This window comes from Rhinolophus sinicus, linkage group LG13, assembly GCF_036562045.2.
Source record: "Rhinolophus sinicus isolate RSC01 linkage group LG13, ASM3656204v1, whole genome shotgun sequence".
NCBI classification, from domain to species: Eukaryota; Metazoa; Chordata; class Mammalia; order Chiroptera; family Rhinolophidae; genus Rhinolophus; species Rhinolophus sinicus.
Window position 1 is genome coordinate 13,202,446 of NC_133762.1, and position 20,783 is coordinate 13,223,228.

The 20,783-nt window shown below is 44.6% G+C and overlaps 2 protein-coding genes across 6 annotated transcripts in view; one reads left to right on the forward strand and one right to left on the reverse strand.

Annotated features, from left to right (window-relative positions):
• SEC11A (SEC11 homolog A, signal peptidase complex subunit) overlaps nt 1-15,088 on the reverse strand; it is a 43,197-nt gene extending 28,109 nt beyond the window's left edge. The window contains exons 1-5 of one of the 4 annotated variants that reach the window (XM_074317589.1): nt 14,856-15,088; nt 13,403-13,566; nt 12,089-12,263; nt 9,407-9,523; nt 7,806-7,874 (exon numbers count right to left, since the gene is read on the reverse strand). The gene's annotated coding sequence lies outside the window, so the exon portion shown is untranslated. Of the gene's footprint in view, nt 1-7,805; nt 7,875-9,406; nt 9,524-12,088; nt 12,264-13,402; nt 13,567-14,150; nt 14,252-14,379 lie in introns of those variants that run through there. The other 3 variants (XM_019743472.2, XM_019743471.2, XM_074317588.1) reach the window with 3 other exon arrangements.
• Nucleotides 15,089-15,260: 172 nt separating this feature from the next.
• ZNF592 (zinc finger protein 592) overlaps nt 15,261-20,783 on the forward strand; it is a 43,478-nt gene continuing 37,955 nt past the window's right edge. The window contains exon 1 of one of the 2 annotated variants that reach the window (XM_074317561.1): nt 15,261-15,395. The gene's annotated coding sequence lies outside the window, so the exon portion shown is untranslated. Of the gene's footprint in view, nt 15,396-15,459; nt 15,892-20,783 lie in introns of those variants that run through there. The other variant, XM_019743468.2, reaches the window with a different exon arrangement.

Below are 20,783 nucleotides of genomic sequence, written 5' to 3' on the forward strand. Positions count from 1 at the left end.
AGAAGGCACCCTGTTACAGAGGTTAAGCCGGACACTTGGCTTTGAGTTACAGATCAACCACTCAGTAGCTGCATGACCTTGGGGCAATCAGTTAATTTTTTTTTATCCTCAGTTCTCTGGTGTGTAAAGTGGGAATAAAAAATAATTTACATCATTTGAAGATTAAACAAAATAGTATTAGGTTGGTGCTAAACTAATTGCGGTTTTTACAATTATTTTTAACCTTTTAAATAGCAATTATTTTTGCACCAACCTAATACATGTTAGTAAAGTTGTTGTCACAATGGATGACAAATGGTAAGTGCACAATAAATGTTAGTAGTTATTAAAAACAAGAAGTGGGTTTAAACTGATGTCCAATCCAAACGCTCAGGGCTAAGAAAGTCTGTCATTATAATTGACCCCTGGTTAGTCACTTCTGTACAAATTAAGGGTGTCTACCAGCAGAAGCAAAGTCGATTCCATTTTTTAAAACACTATTCAAAATAACCATGATCTCACCAGCTTCTCCTTGACCTTCTAAATGAAGGAAATGGTGGGTGGAAGGAGAAGGTCTCCCTATGACCCTGCTGGGAAAGGAAGTGGCCCAGGTCTGTCAGGGAAGCCTAGTGCACAGGCCACACTGGAAGCTTAGCTCTTCCCTGGTGCCACCTCCCAAAAGGTCCTCTAGGTTTGCTGGGAGGACCCATCTACTCAGCCTCCCCGAAGTCAGGTCAGGGGCTACAGAGATGGGACTTTCTGTCTACCAACCCAATAGCTATGGACTTCAGAGAACGTGGTTTTAAAAAATGCAGCAGCCGGCCAACCCGGTGGTTCGGGATTGAAGCGCGGTGCTTGGCAGCGAGTGTGAGCGGCCGTGGGCTACCGTGCACTGCCATGAGTGGCCGGCAGCCAGCGTGAGCGGCCGGCAGCCGGGGAGAGCTGCCGTGAGTGGCCAACCGACGACCGGCGACCGACTGCCTCAGCCCGGGGGGAGCGCAAGGCTCATAATATGAGCAGGGGCCAGGGAGCTGTGTCCTATACAACTAGACTGAGAAACAACGGCTTGAACCGGAGTGGGGGGGGGGGGCGGAAGAAAGGAAAAAAGGCAGCAGCTCTGTGTATAGCATAGATTGTCAGGAAGAACTCTTGTTCCCAAAAATCAAAGGTGCCTTCTGTGCAGAGAGATTACTAGAGTCAATTAAGGCTCCCTGGAAGATTTTTGGAGAGCTCTATTTAAAAAGTCCTGGACAGCTGCAGGGGCAGCTGGGGGAAGGAAGCGCCAGCCTCCTGGGTTGGTATGTGTGTATATGTGGTGGGGGCCAGGGGACACCAATTTCCTGTTTGGCCATTCTGCTTTGGCTAAAGAAGAAAGGGTCTTTGCTGTTTGTTTTATAGGTTCTTAGAGAGGAGAGAGCTGAGCTGCGGATGGGAAGGTCCTCCGGGTGAAGGGGCGAGAGGAGGCAGCCTTAGCCTCGGCCCTGTAACTGAGGGTTCATCGCTCCCTGTCACTGGTGACTTACCTTTTGAGCTTTTGTATCTTAGGGTTTAATGGTAGTGGATTGGCTCCTCTTGATAACTTAAGGGATCCTATGGGAATCTGTTGAGGCAGTGAATCACTGCAGATATATGCCTTGTATATATTTGAATTTGAATATAATGCTCTCTTAACCACGTTCAAAGATAAGATCATTAGCATCATTTATATAGGCACTCAAGTAATAAAAAAGTTACCTAAAGGCTACGATGAGTCTATCTTCAAGGTGCTCATGTTGAAACTGCAAGATTTGGCCACTGCCTCCCTCATCAGTTTGATCTCTGATATTCCTAGCCAACCCCTCATCCTATAATCCTCGGCAAATGCAGCCCGAGGATGTGACAGAGGGATTAATGAAATAAGCTCTGCAGCCAAACTGCTCTCTCCCTTACAAACTGTGACGCTAGACAAGTTTCATTTCCTCTCTGTACCTCAGTTTCTTTATAAACAGGGATTATGGTATGTAGGGTTTTTTATGGATATCAAGCGAGCTAAGAATGTACAGCACTAGAATAGGACCTGACACTTAGTAAATAATAGTTATTATTATCAGAATGTCATTCCACTTGGAGGCCTGACAAAGTCCGACTTCTTGTTTCAGACCCTGTTTAAGTGTCATCTGCTGTGTGAAGCCCACCCAGACCTCGCCTGGGCAGACTTAACAACACCTTCATTAGTTCCACTCCTGTATTTTATATGTACTTTTATATGTCTTTTATTACATGGAACTTCAATCATGCTTAGTTTTCTGAATCAAAAAATAAGGCTTCGAGGCTTGACGTCTGAAAAAAGAATTATCACTATGCGAGAGAGTCTTGCTTTTATAAAGAGCAGGTCATTAACCCATTTGAGTCTGTAACTACTGAACTTGAACTGAACTGGTGAGGGCATATTTTGAGGGTGGAGTACTTTCCGTGCTGGGCCTGCCTATTCCAGATTTGTCAACATCCTGCCTTCCACCTCCCACCATTAGGGAGGCTGCCAGAGAGTAATACATGTGGGAGCCCTACCTCTCACCCTGACCGCCCCAACCACGCCTTCTTTCAGTTCCACAAAAGGCTTCTAGGCCTTCCCTACAGCTGCTCTTTCTGCCTCCAGGCCTCCCTTCTCCCTTTTCTTAGCCATTCTTCATTCAGTTTTCATTCCTTCCTCCACCCCCCAAGCCTTCTCTTATCTCCCAAGATGGTGAAATTATTCTCCTAGGTAGCCACTCAGCCCCTCATCCTGCCCCTATCACAACATGTACTACATTTAATTGTAATTCTATGTCTCCTTTTCTGCTAAATTGTAGGTTTCACAAGCCAGGGCATATGCTGTAAAACCAGCCCTAGGCACAGGCCCTGATCCATAGTCGATGCTTAATAAATGTTGTTAAGAGAACCAATGGAAGGAATACATAGAACGTTTGGTAGCAAGCACCTGCATTACACTCCCCTGCCTTTTTTTATCTTCTCAAGGGATTCTATGCACCGTGGGGGTGGGGGGTGGGGTGGGAGGTGGGGGGAAGGCATCTCTAGGGCATAGAAAGAAAATTGACTGGGAGAGCTGGACCCGAAACATTCAAACTGGAGACTCTCAGAATGTGAGCGTTTTTTCCTACTTCCTTCAAAATCCAGCCTTACCCAATTCACATGTTTTGAAAGAAAGAAAAAAAGGAAAGAAAAGAAATACAGACAGAAGACTTTAATGCTCAAATGGTAAGTATGGTTTCCTCTCAGCCCGTACTGCCTGACACAGAAGCCACTAGCCACGTGAGCCACTGCGCTCTTGAAATGGGGCTAGTCCAAACCAAGATGTACTACAAGTATAAAATACACCCTAGATCTTGAATGTATGAAAAAAGGAATGTGAACTATTGGGCTTGTTGATTACAAGCTGAAATGATAATACTTTTTATATATTGAGTTAAAGAAAATATATTAAATTTAATTTCACCTCTTTCTTTTCTCTGCTTTCAGTATGGCTACTAGATAATTTAAAATGGCATTTGTGGGCATGTCGAGGGTTAGTGTGCAAGCTGGGTCAGGTGCTCAAATCTGCTTTTGCATTCTTTTCCTGGTCAACTGGATGCCCTTGAACCCTGGCATTTTCTCCACTGCTTTTAGTGTGATCTCTGGGGCTAGGACTTCGGTGTGGCAACAGGGTCTGCTCTGTGTTCTGCCCTTGGGTCCAATCTGCTCAGTTACTCACCACAGCTCTCGGTTTCTGTCTCGGGCCCTACCCTGTGACCTGACCATAACACTACCCAGTTCCCTTTGGCCTGTGGTTTGGTTTGGGTTTTCTCTGTGTTGACTGCATGTGGGAATTTGGCAAAAAGAAATGAGGCGTGTTCTTTCGGCAGATATTTTGAAATCACCTAAGGGAAAATATTGATAGAAGAGAAATACATCACAAATGCCTCCAGTTGATAGTTGTAATAAATATGTGCAAACTGTGTTCTCCTCCATTCTCTTGAATTAAGGGAAGACGGATTCTCCCATGAAGCAACTGTCTGGGTAGAGGGTGGGGTGAATCAGTTGGCCACACAAATGTCCTGAGTCTTCAGCTGTGATTTTCTCTGCTGTGTCCAATTAATTCTCTCAGTACAGAAAGGTCAGCTCAGTTCTCTGGCCGGAATTTTATTCTCTGCAAAGTGACACTTTCTCAATCATGCCAACTTTAAAAGTCTATCTGCTTATATATGTGAGTGGGAAGAATAATTCTAAATAAACACTGATCTTAAGCACACTTGTCTCTTCCAACTCTTTCATCCTTCCCTCAGTGCCACCAGAAGTTCTCCTCCTCCTCCTCAGTCATGCCAGCTTTTCTGCTTGTCTGTGGGACAGACCTATAGCTACAAATCAATCTATATCTCCCAACTTTTAGAAAGAAAAACACGCCTCACTTGACTCAGTGGCTCTCTCCGGTAGTGCCTTACTTTTCTCTTTCGCTTCACACTGTGCTTGGATCGCATGTAGTTTACTGCTTTGCCATTCTTTCTCTCTTTTCTTTTCTGCCACATGCCATCTGCTGTGACACTGTAGTGACCCTCAAGACACTGCGTCAGTCAGGACCCGTCGGTTGGCAAATCCAGCGGTCCCGTCTGTCCCCATCCTTCCTGCCTTCAACACGGTGACATTCAGCACTAACCACCCCTCCTTCTGCTGCTTTTCTCCTCCTGGAGCTCCCACTTCCACCAGAAGTTGTCGAGCCAGGCAGGTCAGCACTCCTATAAGTTTACTGGCCCTGAATAGTCCCTGGCAAGCTAGTCTCCTTTCTCTAGTCACTAACTATCCCCTCTTTAAAATGGTGTGCCACAACTTTTTCTCTCTCCTCAGACCTCCCACCAACTAACCACCATTCCTCACTCCTCCCCCACGGGTGACATTGGTGACATTCCTTCTCATTTGCCTGTGGTTACTTCAGAGCCAGCACCTGCAGCCACACCACATTCAACCCCTTCCCTCCAGCTCACAAGCAGAAGTGGCTTCCTCGCTAAAGCCAGGCCCTCCACCTTTGCCCTGCAGCCCTCCCCTCGTGCCATCTGATCACCAGTGATGTGTCTTCAGCCCCTCCCATTCTACTACATGCTCAGTGTTTAGGATCTCCTCCACCTTAAAACAAAAACCTTCCTTGCTCTCTCTTTCCCTCTAGTTACTGCCTTCTCCCTCCTCTTCCATTTTAGCTAAACTTCTTAAAATCAAGCCGATGCTGTTTCCTCCTCTTGCTTTCCACTCAGGTTTCCTCCCTAAGGCTCTACAGAGATCTCCCTTCATGCCGGGAATTCTAAGTGCTTTATGGGAATTCCCTTACAGATGATGATGGTGATAGAACTGTCTGTAAAATACCTGTGGAGGGCAGATGGATTTAGGAGGTTCGCCCAGCTCACCTGGCAGGGGTTGGAAACCAGACAGTTGAGTTGAGTCTGTGTCCTGGACCCCCACGCTATACTGTGGCCCACGCCTCAGACTGATGGGGTCTGTTCTCAGCATTCAGCTCAGTGCCTCACTTATAGTTGGAGATCAGTAAATATGCCTGAATGAATGAACACATATTGCCATCCTGGTTCGGGTTCTTATTTTCTCACTCTTAGAATCACCCACCAATCAACGGGTTCTTAAAAAGTGCATGGGCTTGGGTTCATGTCTATTTTGCTGAAAGTAGGCATCATTCTCATGAGTTTTTCATAGGAGCCTATGTCCAAAAAAAGTTAATAACTTCTTGATTCATTCATTTTTCTGTCTTCAGTTTCATTTTCACCAACATCCTCCCCCTTACATCCTGTACGTTGCCATTAGAGGACTCAGTTATCAATATTTTGTTTTAATTCTGTCTGGTAAAAACATAGGGACAAGTAACCTCCCTCCACCTAAAAAATCCTGACTGCTTCTCTGGTTGGCTGCCTCCAAGATAAAAATCAAACACTCTGGCCCAATGGCCAACACTTTCAGTAATCAAGCCTCAGCACACTACCAGTATCACCTCCCATTTTTCTCTGTTCTAAACTGATCTTCTTATAATTTCAAAACTTCTATTCAAACCCACGTTGTAGCAATTCATTCAATAATGTACGTATCACATGCCTGACAGAGGCCAGGCGCTATGCCTGGGGCTGAGCACACAAAGATGAATACGACACAGTCCTTACCCTTGAGAAACTATCAGCCTACTTTGGGGGAGAGCTGTGAAGACAAAATCCCCAAAATATGGGATGAGAAATTATTCATGGAAGTAATTCCTGCTTGGAGGTAGGGTGGAGCTAAGAGTAAACGAAGCTTTCTCTTTCTAAGTTAAACATGTCTGTATGCTTTACATGTTTCCTTTACAACAAGCATGCATTAATTCTGTAACCAGGAAAAAAGTCACATTAGGGAACGATTATAATTAGTTCAATTCTGACTACCTGAGTTTTCCCAAGGGGGAAAAAAACTATAACTGTCAAAGAATTAGTAAAATGAAGCTGCGAAACTGCCACTCTGTTGAGATTTTGCTTCTTAGCGGTTATCATCAGTTTGGCTCAAATAAACTCATAAATATTCTCTTTTCAAAAAACCAGTTAATAAAATGAATGATGAAAGAACAATCAACCAATAGAAAAGTGGGCAAAATCTATGAATATGCATTTCCCAGAAGATATAACATTTATGACATTTATGGCCAATAAATGTAGAAAGACACATTCAACCTCATTAATCATCAAGAAGTACAGAGACCGCAGTGAGATTCCACTTGATATCTATTTGAGTTGTTACAATCAAGAAATCTGACCATACCAACTGTTGGCGAGGATGTGGATCAATGATATCTCATATACAATGTTGTCAGAACTGTAAATTGGTAAAAACCACTTCGGTAAACACTTTGGAATTATCTTGTAAAGTTCAAAGTTCACAAGATAAACTTTAGCCTTAGCCTCTGACCCAGCAATTCTACTCCTATGTAAACACGCAGGAGAAATTCTTGCACTTGTGCAGCCGTGGGTTTTACACGCACATTTTTAGAAGCAGTTTTGCTATGGCAAAAACCTGCAACAACCCAAATGTTCATTCCTAGGAAATTGGTGGTATTGCATGGGGTTCCCCTAAAGCAGAGATTGGGACAAAGACTTGGGTGCTGGTTATTTATTTGGGAAGTGATCTCAGACAGCAGTGAGGCAGGGGAGGAGGACAAGTCTACGTAGGGGCGTGAGTCCCTGGGGACCTGTGAGAAGGGTACAAAATGCTTCTCCCAGAATTGTCCATCTGAAGGATGGAAGCCTGGGGCATTTACTCCTGGGTTCGTATTCCCCAAAGTTAACTCTCCTTACTGTCAGTCAGGCTGTGCCTGGGAGGGGGCTGAGAAGGCACTTACGGCTTTTGAGAAGGTCCTGAAGCAGAAATTTGCAGAGGCCCAAGGCCTACTACTTGTAGTGGAATTGTCAGTAACTGACTGCTCCCAGGAAACTGGACACCACATATTTGGCTAAAATCAGAGGTGGGCCAAAGGGGATAACACAGTGTACCAAGAGCATTTGCTACAAGAGATAAAGTAATATTAGCATATTCACACATTGGAAAAGTTACCGCAGCCACAATAAATATACTCAACTACATACATGCAACAAACCTGAGATAAATCTTAGCAATACAACACGCAAAGTGGAAAAGAAGTACTAGGATAGTATGTGGGGAATGATACTCTTTGAATAAAAACAACAACTGAAATTAACAATGTGTTGGAAATGTGTATACATATCTATACACACACACATATATTTTGTATGTGTGTAAATACATATACATAAATTTTTGAGAATTAAAAAAACCCCCACCTTTTTCTGAATATTTGAATTCCAAGGAAAAAACTGCAAAAGATTATTCAAAGAACAAATAAAGAAATCCTGAAAATGGGAAAAGGATAAACAATTAATAGAAAAATTGGCAAAACGCTATGAAAAAATATTTCACAAAAGAAGAAATATGTATAGCTAACAAATACATATAAACACATTCAACCTCAACTTTTTGAAAAAAAAAAAGCAAGATATTTTAAGTTTAAAATTATTATAAAGTTAGGGCAATTTTTTAAATTAATTTTTTATTTTTAATAAAATATTTATTTTTTAAAATAAAATATTTTTAAGACCAAGAAAATAATCACATACAAGATTAAGCACTGGGTGGGGGGCATATATGTAAGTTGTCAATTCTAGTTTTTACAGTGAATTATAAGTAACAACAGAGTCACACACATGAACCAATGAACATAGGGTCCTGACCTATGGATTATGGTTAATCCAATCCTGTACACCTGAGGTCTAAGAGATAAGATTATATGGTATGATAAATACATTCAGGGGCACCCGGAAGATATACTGATAACACAAAGGAGGGAGCTGGAAGATACTTCCTCAGTCCTGGGAAGGTCAGGGGAGGGTGACAAAGAGGTGACAGTTAATGGGGCTGAGAAGAACAAGGAGAGGATTGCCAAACTGGGGAGGAGGCAGAGGGTGTGGAAGCACTTTCCAGGTGGAAAGAGCAGTGCGGGCAGAGGTACAGGAAGGAGACAGTGTGGCACAATCAATAGACAATTAGTGCTGGGAGGAAAGGAGAACGAGAGAAGTAGGGACAAGTGAGGGATGCAGGCAAGAAAAGGTCCATGACAGGAAGGTTAGACGCTATTGCACATCACAAGCAAACAAGAGCCCTGGAGGATTTAAAGCAGGGTGCTGACATGATTCATTTCAGGGAGTTTCTCACAGCAGAGTAGAAGACAGGTTGGAGGGGGCTGGAGGCAGGAAGATGAGTTAGGATGTCATGATCTTACTGCAGGTGAGAAATAGTAAAGGCCTAACTTATGCAGGAGTTCTGGTGTGTGTGGGCATGTGTGGTCTAAACCAAAAGGTTTTAAAGTAGAATGGGCATAATTTTATTTCCCTGTTCTCCTGCGCTTTTCTTTATTAGCATTTATCACCCTTGACACATTTGCTCTTCTACTATCTGTCTCCCTCGTCAGCATGGAAACTCCACTAGAGAAAGGATATTACTTTTGCTCCCTCAATCTCTAGGGCACATGACAGGTACCAAACAATTATTTGTTCAAGGCATGAGGTTTAGCTAGGAAGGAGAAATATAGGGTAATTACCAAAAGGGGAACAATTTCTAATGCTCTGGTCTAATTGAGCTCATACGTATCTCCTATAACCTCTTCCTGAGCTCAGACTCTAGTTTAGTATTTGATCAGATAAAATGTTCCCTCTCTGGCCCTCATCTATTTCTCAGCCTGAGTTAGCAATCTTTCTTGCCCATCTACTTATCCTACGTGCTCTCTAGCTACCTCCCCTTGGTATCTCCAGAAACACTGGTTTTCCAGATTCCCTTAAGGTCCTCGGTCACATGCTTAGACACTTCTCACATTGTTATAAGAGCATACCTGCTAGATAATTCTGCCTTTGTTTCTTCACCCTTCTCAAGGGCTGACCTTGAAGGACATCTGTGCTCATTTGCCCTTGGTCTTCCTCTTGGGTTCAGCCAGGGGGAGGTATGAGATCTGAGGGTGAGAGAGAGAGAGAGGTAGAGTTGTATTCTTCTAAGTTCCCATTGGCCCTTACTCTCCTTCAGCTATTGCTCTCATTGAGCTCTGGTTCCATCTCTGTGCCCCTCTATGGTCAACAATGGCTTTTCAGCAGATGCTCGTCTTTTTGGCATCCCTCACCCCTGCCCACGACTTTGTACATGGTCCATTCATTAACTCTCTTCAGTGACACATTTTGATGCTGATCTTGGCTGATACAAAAGCACAAATGAAAATTGTATCTTTTTAAAAAAAAATTGAGATGGGAGTCACAAAATTCACTCTTTTAAAGTGTACGATTCAGTGAGTCTTCGTAAAGTTGAGCAAATGGTATCTTTTTTCATTTAATATATAATTAAATGTTTTCCAAGTTACCCTTTTCTCAATACTCAATGGTAAGTTGCACAACGTTATGTACCGTAAGTTACTTAACCTTTCATGGTTTAGACTTTCACTATCACAAACAAGGCTACAGCAAATATTGTTGTGCATGGGGCCATTCTCTTTTGGGAGGATTATTACTCAAGGGAAAGTTTCCAGGAGGGGTATTGATGAGTCACATTAAGGCTCTTCAGAAATACTCTCAAATTGCTTTTGAAAAGGATTATACCAATTCACATCGCCACAGCTTTCTCTGAATGTACCAATTGCATCATCTCATCGGCACTGGAAAGTACATAATGATATATATATATATAATATGATAAATGTATATCATATATTATATATAATACACATACATGTGGGCATCACAGAAGTGATATATGTAATATAATATATGATATACATTATATTATATAGTATGTATAATATATAACATATATATTATATATATTATATATAATATACATAGCACTTCTGTGATACCCATACCGACCCTGAGCCATTTAAAGCCATTTTGAGTTCAACGGGAATGGAGGAACAGTGATTTTGAGGGGATGGGGTAGAGACAAGGTAAAGGGATTTGCACGATATTCCTCTTTCTCCATTCAGTTTACATATCAGTTTCTTCCTCTTCAATGAGCTATGTATCTTCAGGGCCTAACGTCGTGTCTGACACTGTCCTGAATATCAATAACGTTTATAAAATGGATAAATGATGGAAGAAAAATGTTAAAATATGCACACACAGGGTTGGTCATACTAGTCTATGGACATTAACGGTTCTCCTATTAATGGACTCTCTGGAATCAACACTTTCCATGCCCTCCAAATAAGCACACTAACTACCACCCATGGCCTGCTGAATGCTTTGGAGTAGTAGTTCATCTCTGGAATACCTACATGCTTCTTTCTACCAGCTGAGTTAGATGCCTAACTCATCTTCCTGCCTCCAGCATCCTCCAACCAGTCCTCTACACTCTGCTGTGAGAATCTTCCTGAAACGAATCATGTCAGCACCCTGCTTTAAATCCTCCAGGGCTCTTGTTTGCTTGTGATGTGGAATAGTGTCTAACCTTCCTGTCGTGGACCTTTTCTTGTCTGCATTTCTCACTTGCCTCTACTTCTCTCCTTCTCCTGGTCTGTTGTGTTTGGTCCTAAACCAGCTTATGACACCTGTGTGCCAGAGTGTAATGAATTTAATGAAAATTGACATAAACGGATGAAACATAAGCATGAAAAGAAAGAGTTGTTTCTATGAAATGCCGGTTGAATGCTTTGGAAATATTAGCGAAAGACTAATTGAAAATTACTGTTGAGCCAATGTGGGTGAGATGATTACGAAGATATTTTGTTTGTTTGTTTGTTTTAAGAAGCCTCTAAAATATATGGTGATGGAAGGAGAACTGATTCTGGGTGGCAAACACACAATGTGATATATAGATGATATTACAGAATTGTACACTTGAAACCTATGTAATTTTACTGATCATTGTCACCCCAATAATGTTTAATTAGAAATAAGAAGCCTCTGCTTATACTACTTTGCAAGAAGTTTTAAGTCATCAGTCAATTTTAAAGAAACCTATTGGAAAGCATAGAAAACACATCATGGATATGATTTGGGTAAGAAAGACAGCTCAGGGTCTCCAATCAGCACTCTTGCCCAAAGATAAGGTTTGGCCTCACATAGAAAAATTGGTAAGTGGGAGTTCCTAATAGTTTTTAACTGAAAATGAAATGTTAAGGTGTGTACATGTCATTTTTTTATAATTCACTCCTTTAATATACTTTTTCAATGAACTGATTACTATTGGGCCAGACCCAATTTGTTCGGGCAGAGATAAATCCTTATTCCCTAATCCTTTTGTTTTCATTGGAGGACAGGTAGAGGAGAATGTGTCCTGATTCTTCCAGAAGGAGTGACTTACCTAACTGGTGAATTTGGATCTGCCTGCCCTCAGAGAGAGTACAATCTTCTCTCACTCGGTTAAAGCTGCTAGACTTCTGCATGGGGGAGGTTGAAGTTTGGGGGAAGCTAATTTTAAATCAGGGAATATTAAAAAGTCTATTGGTCTTCATTTTAGCTTTATTGGTAATATAGTTGATATTTTCATCTTTTCATTGGTTCCAAACTTGTAAGAAAGGGATGGTACTCACTGTCCCTATAATTCTCCAACAGTTGTGGATAAGATGGCCTCTATGTACTGTCACAGTCAAGACACATTATTTTCCCCTTTATTTCAGTCTGTGATTCTGTTCATTCAAACGAAAAGTTGTCTCTGGTTTGCAGGTGGTAGTCTAGCCTTGTATCAAGTCCAATCTGTATCTCAAGCTAGACAAAGAAGAAAACATTATGGCTCTTGAGAAATATTGACATCAAGAAGTATTTACTGAAGGGAAGAAGAACTCAAACATGGCTCCTGCCAATCCTTCTATCCCCTCCCCCCCTGCGAGTCCTGTTGATTTCTGGGACAGGTAAACATGGCACGCTTACGGTCACAGCCTGTATGGCTATTTAAGTGAGGACTGCAAACATAGCCTAGCCTCTTTTCAGTGTGCTTTAAGGCATTTTGTAACCCTATAGTGGGTTGTAAAATCAATGTAGTAGGTCCTGACCAGTATTTAAAATGAAATAAAAATAACCAAGTTGAAAATATTTGCATGCAATGGGTATATACATGTCAAAACAAAAATGTACATTTTAAGTATATGTGGTTTATTGTATGTCAACTATACCTCAATAAATCTGTGAAAAACACCAAAAATAAAATCCTCCTTAAAATAAAGATGAACTTGAAGTGGAAAAAGAAAAAAGAAAAGAAAATACCAGCATGCAGAGCATAAAATAAGGGTAGTATTTCAGGAAACTTTTGTCTCAGAAGTGTGTGTACAAGTATTTGTGCTCAAACGTGTGTACATTCCGGGTTGAGATGTGGAATGTATTTTTTATGGAGGGCCGCAGTCAAAAAAGCTTGCAGAGACTATTATTCAGCCATAAAAAAAGAAGGAGAGCCTGCCATTTTCAAAATCAGGATGGACCTTGAGGGCATTATACTATAAGTGAAATAAGTAAGACAGAGACAAACAAATTCTGTGTGATCTCACTTGTATATGGGATCTTTAAAAAGCCAAACTCATAGGAAGTTGTTAAGAAAAGTTTGCAAAGTACTAGTTTATGGTGCACATTTCTCTTCCTTTCATGTTCGCTCTTTGCTAATTTGCTCTGAATGTTTGGAATGCAAAAACTGTTGTGCCTACTGCATTGCTCTCAGTCAATCAAATGTCCAAATATCACTGTGATAGAAGGGCTGAGATCTAGAATCTCATTAAGTAAGAGGGGACAGGAAAATTTACTTTAAAATTTATCTACACAGTTCAAGTTCCAGGGGTTCTTCCCAGCCTGCGAATTACAAAGGGCTCAGATTGGCATTGAGGCCCGTAGCCCTAGCTTACCTTTCCAGACTGACTCACCTGCTCACTCTTCTTCCACAGGAATCCTGTGCTCTAACCAAACTGATTTCTGGGTGTTCCCAGAATACTCCATGCATTTCTCATTCTGCAGCCTTGATTGCATTGCTCCTTCTGCCTAGGTCAGCCTCCTCAACTAGCCCATCTCTGCTTGCCATTTTTCCTGACTTTAAGAGAAGCATTAACATACTGTAAAAATAAGGAAATACAGAAGTCACAGAAGAAAAAAAAAACATTTTTTTATCTATGCATGATATATATATTTATATATTATAAGCTGGTATTATATCATCTTAATCTTTTTCTTCAACATGACTTTTAATGGCTACAAATAAACTATAATTTATTTAATAATCATATAACACTGGGCATTTTGCTTGTTTTCACATACTGCTCTGTATTTGGGGGTGGTATCCAGAGTATAGAGACAAATTTCCTAATAGAGCACAATAGAGTTCTTTTTGGAAATGGGAAATTGGAGCCAGTGATAATTAGAGAAATGTAAGTTCCCCCACAAATCTTTGGAGATATTTCAGGTATGCTGGTTTCCCACTTTAAGTGGAATAGGGGTTTGAGCCAATTGCAATTTTTTTTAAAGGACAGTCACTCCAGCAGGCCTATAATGACTTTGGGGTCATCCAGGCAGCTGATTCATGAAAACATGCAGGGCTCAGTATGCAGGCCTCCCCACCTCAAAATATTTCTATCATTATGCATTAAGTCTGATAGGAAGAGGTGTGCCTTTTCTCACCCCATCGCCATTTCCTTTTCTGAGACCTTAATTATCCCTTCTCTTATCTCTTATTCTCTTCTCTCAGCTCCTGAATTTGAGAGCTCCTCCTCAAACTGAAACGAAACAAAACAAAACACCCCTGCCCTTTACTCTCACTAGCCCCCTCCCCCCCGCCCCTACTACCAAACTTCTGGACAGACTCGCCACCGTTCCTGCCTTCAGTGCTTCACCAACACACGCTCCTTACCAGGTGGCAGAAACTTAGTTCCACCCCTCCTGCGGAGAGGCATCTCTTTCCCGGTTAGCAGTGGGAGCTCAACGCGAGACACCAGGGCTTCATCTCGGTGCTCCTACACCCTGACCTGGCTGCCACCTCAGTGCCGCCCGTTTCCAGGTACGCTGGGTGCTTAGGACTCCCTGCGGGTCACTGTCCTGGCCTTCGGCCCGCCTCTCACCTTGCACAGTCATAGCTTCCCCAGGAATTCAGAGATGTCCCTGTCCACCTCTGAGAGGCACCCGTCGCCAGCCCTGCACCTCGGTTCGCGGCTTGTCCCACGGTTACCCCTGAGGCAGCACGTCCGAGCGCCCCGCACCTCCGAGCCTGCGTGCAAGCCCTGTGTCCGTCTGGCACTGACCAAACACTCGAAGCGCTCCCACTAAGTGCCAGGCGCACGCCACTCTGCTTCCTGTCACAACCGCCCCTAGTGAGGCCCCACTACGTGCCAGCAAGAGGCCGCCGTCCCGGCTCCAGGGGCGCGCGCTGGGGCGAGACTTCGCGCAGGCAGATCCAGTCCCCCTAGTGGGCGACCTCGGCCCCACCAAAGGCCGTCGTCCGGGAGGCGCGTCACAGGACGACAGGCCCAGGTCTCAGGGAGCAGCCGCCGGGTCCAGCCGTGCGGGGTGCTCGCGGGGCTGGCGGGGCGGGGGCCCTGGGCCGGGGTCCCGGGTCCAGCCCCTCTCGCCGCCGCCGCCGTGGGGCCCGCGCGGCGCAGCCCGTCGCGGGCGGGACGCGGAGGCCGGGGCCCGGCCGGGGCAGCCCCTCAGCCACACCGCCCTGGGCCGGTGCCCAGGTCCGAGTCGCCTTCCGCCCGCTCCCCCGCCCGCGGCCCCAGCCGGGTCCCGCCGCCAGGCCGGCTCCCGCCCCCGCTCCGCCCCCGGAGCCGCAGCCCCGCCCGCCACCGCCGTCGCCATGTTGTGGCTCCCGCAGCCGGCGCCGGGGACGCGCGCGGCCGAGCCTGGGCCTGCCGCCGCTGCCGCCGCCAGGTAAGCGCCCCCGCGGGTCGGCCAGGCGGGGCCCGGGCCGGGGCCGCGGCCCAGGCCGCCGGAGCGCGGACGGGGCTGAGCGGGGCCGGGCGAGCCCACACCAGCGCCGCGGCCCGGCCCTGCAGCCAGGCGGACCCTGCCCGCCGCCCCAGGCGGAGCCGCTTCCCTGACCGCCGCCTGGCGGGCCCCGGCCGCCACCCACCCCGCCCCCGCGGGTGCCGCCGGCCCCTTCCGCCACCGCGACCCACGGGGAGGCCGCGCACGCCGCTGTCCTCCCCGCGCGGGACAGGCCGCCTCGGCGACAGCCCGCGGCCCCCCGCCGGGGCACCGATAACGGGGCCAGTTTCCCCCGCTGGGACGCCCTGTCAGCCCGACCGTCCCCACCGCCCGAAGAGCTGGCGCCGTCATGAGGCAGACACTTCGCGGATCGACCCTTTTGGGCGCCCCTCAGTCCCCTACCCCTACCTCCGCCCAAGTTCTGACCCTGGGCAGACAGGTATTCCTGCCCCAGAGTTGGGGGTCCTCAGGGGGTGACCAGGCCTGTTGGTCAGGGTGGAAATTGTCTCTCTGCAGGGGCTCTTCCTGCCAACCTGGGGGGGAAGGCTCAATGTGACCCGAGGGAGGAGAGGAGCGTCTGCTGGACAGATGGCCTCCTGGCCTTGGATCAGCGGGTGTGAGGGGGAGGGGTCCGTAGGTCCTTAGGTATGTCTGCTTTTGAGAACCCCAGGCTTATTGGAGCTGCTCAGGGATTTTTTTTTTTTACTTTCTTTCTTTTTTTTTTCAGTAGGCCAGAGGTGGCATTAAAAGTCCTGAATTGGAATAAACCCACAAACCCATCCAGGGAAGCATGTCTGGCCCCCAGGACTTGCCTAGAATAGGACTGGCAGTAGGAGAATGGGACTTGGGGCAAGATAGGGTTAGCCCACTTGCCTTCAAGCTCCGCGTTCATGTAGGGCCTGTATGGTGCATCTGTTGGCATGTACAGTATGGCTGAGCATACAGGATATGCACAGACAGATGCCTGGCCTGGTGGGTGCTTGGTGGGATTGCAGGGATCTGCTTCCCCAAACTCACAGGTACATTGCACAGTGAAAGAGAGGAGGAAGTATATTGCTTGCACATGTATTCTGACCATTTCCTGCTGATCAGGGTTTTGATTCATTCAGTTAAGTTTTTACTGAGCACTTATTATGTGCCAGGCACTGGCCTATGTGTTGGGAATACAGTGGTAAAACCAGAAAGATATGTTTTAGCTTGAGCTCATAGCCTAGTGGGAAGGCCCAATAATAAACAAATAATCTTGAAATGTCATTCAATAACAAATATTTATCAATAAATATGTGCCAGGCATTGTTTTAGAAGCAAGCAAAAATAACTGCCCTTGTGGAACTTTCATTTTCGTAGGGAGAAAGATAGACAACAAAGTAAAACGTGCAATAAAAAATATAGTCTGTTAAAAAGTGCTAAATGCTGAAGAGAAAAGGAAAATAGGGAAGGAGGATATGAGATATTTGGTGGGGTTGAATTTATATTCGAGTGGCCTGAGAAGGCCTAAGAAGGTATCTTTTGAATAACACTTTTAAGGAAGGGTTTAAGTCATCATTTTAAATTGGGAAGAGTGCAAGGAAAGAAAGATGAAGAGATGATGAGAAAGAGTGAAGGGCCTTGATTTGGGTTGGGGGCTCAGGGAAGGAAGTGACGTTTAGGCTGAGACCTGAAGGAAGGTTAAGAGTTAACCATGTGTGGAGCAGCACAGAGCACGGCAAGTCAGAGGAAGTGAAAGAAGCTTGTGTGGCTGGAGGGGGAAAGAGAGAGGGGAGATAAGTTTGTGGAGAGGTGGGTCAGATCACAGGGGGCCTTGGGGACAGAATGCCTTCACTCCTTAGTTTGGATTGTATCCCCAGTGTTATTAGGAACCTTTGAAGGTTTTTAAGTATGTGACACAATGACATTTACATTTTAAAAGGTCTCTGGCCTTTGTGTGGGAACTAGATAAGCAGGTAAGTAAGGCAAGGCTTTCGGTGTTCAGTGGCCTAACTACTTGATCGGCTTGGAAAAGCCTCAAGCAGCCTGGGGGAGATCCTTTTCCTCAATGAGTCTATTTTGCCCAGCTTTTAGGAAAGGAAGGGAAAATGAATTAGCATTTATGGCACTGCATGCTAGGTAGGGCAATCCATTTAGAAACTTTTGCATATATTATCATATTTAGTTTTCTCTGCACCCTAAGAGAAAGGGGTTGTCCTGCCCCTTGACAGATACAAGCCCAGAGGGGACAGAAAACAAGCCCAGAGGGGACAGACTACTTATCTAAAGCCACCTTTGTAACACAATCTGCATTCAAACCCCAGTCTGCCTGATTCCAGAGCCCAGTGGCTCTTGTGCTAAACTACTGGAGTTTGCATCTTGCTTTTACCACTTGCTAACGAATCATCTTGAGTTATTTAACCTCTTTTGTGCCTCAATTTCCTGTTTAGAAAAGCCTCAAGTTTTTCCCAGATTACGTGCAGTTAAAAAGGACCTATGATAAGGTTGTTGTGAGGATCAAATTAATTAAGCCATGTAAACATTGTAACACTTAGTTCAAATGTTAGTTGCTATTATTATTTAAATTTTTTAAACACCCATGCTGCCTCTCAGCATATTGTGGTCATTTTGGATGAGGTTAAATATATAATTTAATTCTTAAATTTTGTGAGATACTTGTTCCCCCCCTTTTCCTCTAAATAACTTAATGCCCTGTGCCATGTGATCAATCATTCAAGGTTGATCTCCCATTTCGCACTTGAGGCTGTGCTACAACTTACCGATACAAAGTGACTTCCTTCCCTGAAAAAGCTCACAGTATTCAGGGGAGATCAGATATTTAAAAGGATGAGAGCTACAATGTACTTAAGAAGTTCTCTAATGCACTCTTAGTTAGAGACCTGTTGGGAACAGTAAGAACTAAATGCCTGGGGAAGCAGGGAAGGCCTCAAGGAGGAGGTGACTTTTGAACTGGGCTTTGGAGGAAGAATGGGGATTTTACAGGCAAGATTGGGCAAAACTTTCTAGGTAGAAAGAATCACGTATGAAAACATGGAGTCATGAGAGGCTTGGTTTGTTCCGGAGTGAGGCTGGAAAGCTAAGTTGGAGCTGTGAAAGGCAAATCAAGAAGTTTGGAATTTATTCTGTAAAGCATGGGGCACTAGTATTAGGGGGCATTCGATACATCATGTAGACACAGTGGTAGGTGTTGTACTTAGAGAGAGGGTAGAAACAGATGTCATCCTGGAGGTGGCTTTATTTTGGGGGGCTCACTATGCTTCAGGATCTGGTTCTCAGTTTCGTAGACCCAAAATTCAGTTTTTAGGGCACTCAGCTGATTGGGTCCTGGGAGACTGACTTACTAATCAAACTTGGAAGAGACTGATGCATAAACTCAGGGTATTAACTGGCCATGAGAAATGAAACTGCAGAATGACAGATGTTTCTGTCCGCTGGCCATTGCCTCCCCACACCCACCCACTTCTGGCTGGGGCTGGGTAATACTAACAAACTCCTGCTCCTCAATTCCTGTTTGTTTTTCTCAGACTCCATGAAAACTAACCCTTTCTTTTAACATAATCTGTCCTCAAAGGCTGTACAGTGTAGTCAACAGTGGTTATTGATTGATGGAACAAATGATTCTGTATCGGTTGGGTGGGATCTTGTGTTTGTATTTGTGAAACTTAAGGAAGAAGAGGAATAACTTTTTTTTGGAAATATACTATTGGAAAAGGGGATTCCCTCAAATTGGGTTCCTGGAGGAGATTTGCAGATTCTAAGTGGTGGGTAATTTTGTGGCTCGGAGTGGTTGTGGACAGATGCATTGGAAGTTGCTCTGGGATCAGAGGTCTGTGAACTTCTGGAGAGGTTGGGGGACTTAGGGTTGTATTTGAAGGAGAGACTGATTCAAAAATCTTCCCTACACATTGGAGACAGACAGGAAAGTAGTAATTCCTGTCCTCTACTCACAGTCCAGTAACGCATGGCAAGCTTTCCTATTGGATTGCAATCTTCGTGAGGTTTGAGCTGCCTCTTCCACTTTTTCTGCTTCTGCAACACTGGAAAGTGGTGGACCCTCTAGAGTTCTGAATCTGTATTTTTTCTGTTTACAGTAAAAAATTAAATCCAAATAGACCAACCTAGATTGTGGATTGATTTTCTTTTAAAACAATAAAATCAACTACCCACGAATGAACATGGTAGGACATTTAGGAAGTACAGATAAGTATACAAAGGAAATAAGACTAACTGGTAAATCCTACAACCTGGAGCTGCTGTCACCATTTTAATAGTCAATGTTTGTATTAGACCTTTATCTCCAGCTCTATCTCTATATGTAAGTTTGTTTTAACTTTTCCTACAAAAATGGGAACATGCTGAAGAGGGGAGAGTTCTGAGTGCTGACGTCTGTGAGCTGGAGCAGTTGCATGCCCCCCACATCTGTGCATTCCCGTTTGTGGGCACCTTGGCCAGTGCCCTCCCCTTCATGCTCTGGGAGGGTAGGCTGTGATATCCATTAGCTAATTACTTTTGAGAAGTGTTTCCAGGGGATCAGGGTGTTACTCCATCCAAACATTTGCTTTTCTTTGACAGCGGGAAGTGTGTATATGTGTTGAAATGACATAGCCGATTCTTTTTATGACTCAAAGAAAAGTTAATGAACACCTTTCAAGTTTGGTGTCACCACGGAGTCATTTCTCAAACCTGTTAGCGCTACTGGCTGTCCTCGTTCACTGTGTGACTTTCGGTAAATCCTGTACCTTCTCCATTTCAGATTCTGAGGGTGTTGTATCAAGAGGTAATGGTGGCCCTCTTTTCTCATTAACACACTCCAGGAGTTGAAAAGGATGATGGAGTCTGTGTCTGTGATTGACTGTGGGAAGATGCCACACACACGATGTTGAGTAGAAAAAAAAAGAGCATGTCTGCGGAACAGATGAACTCCTGGCCTCTAAACAGTGTGTGTGGGGGGCAGGGGGGCAGTATGACTTTATCATTTCTGCTTGTGAGAGCTTCAGAGTTACTGGAGCCATCTGAAAAGTTTTTGAGGAGTCCCAGTGGTGGGATTGTGGTGGTTTTTACTTTTTTCTTTGTATTTTTTCCTACCATCTGCATTTTCTACAAGCTTATAGAAAACATCTTTGCAAAAACAAACAAAAATGAATATAACCAGTATACCTATTTTCATTTTGGAGGCAAGCGTTGAATTCCCTAAAACAGAAAGTCAAACTGCCGAGAGCTTTGTCCCTGTAGAAGGTGTGTGCTGCCCGAGGTGGTCACCCGTCCTTGGGCACAGCTCAGAGAAGATGCCTGGTTAGATGTGCGGTAGGCACCGCTCTTCCGACAGGTGAATGAGGCTAGGCC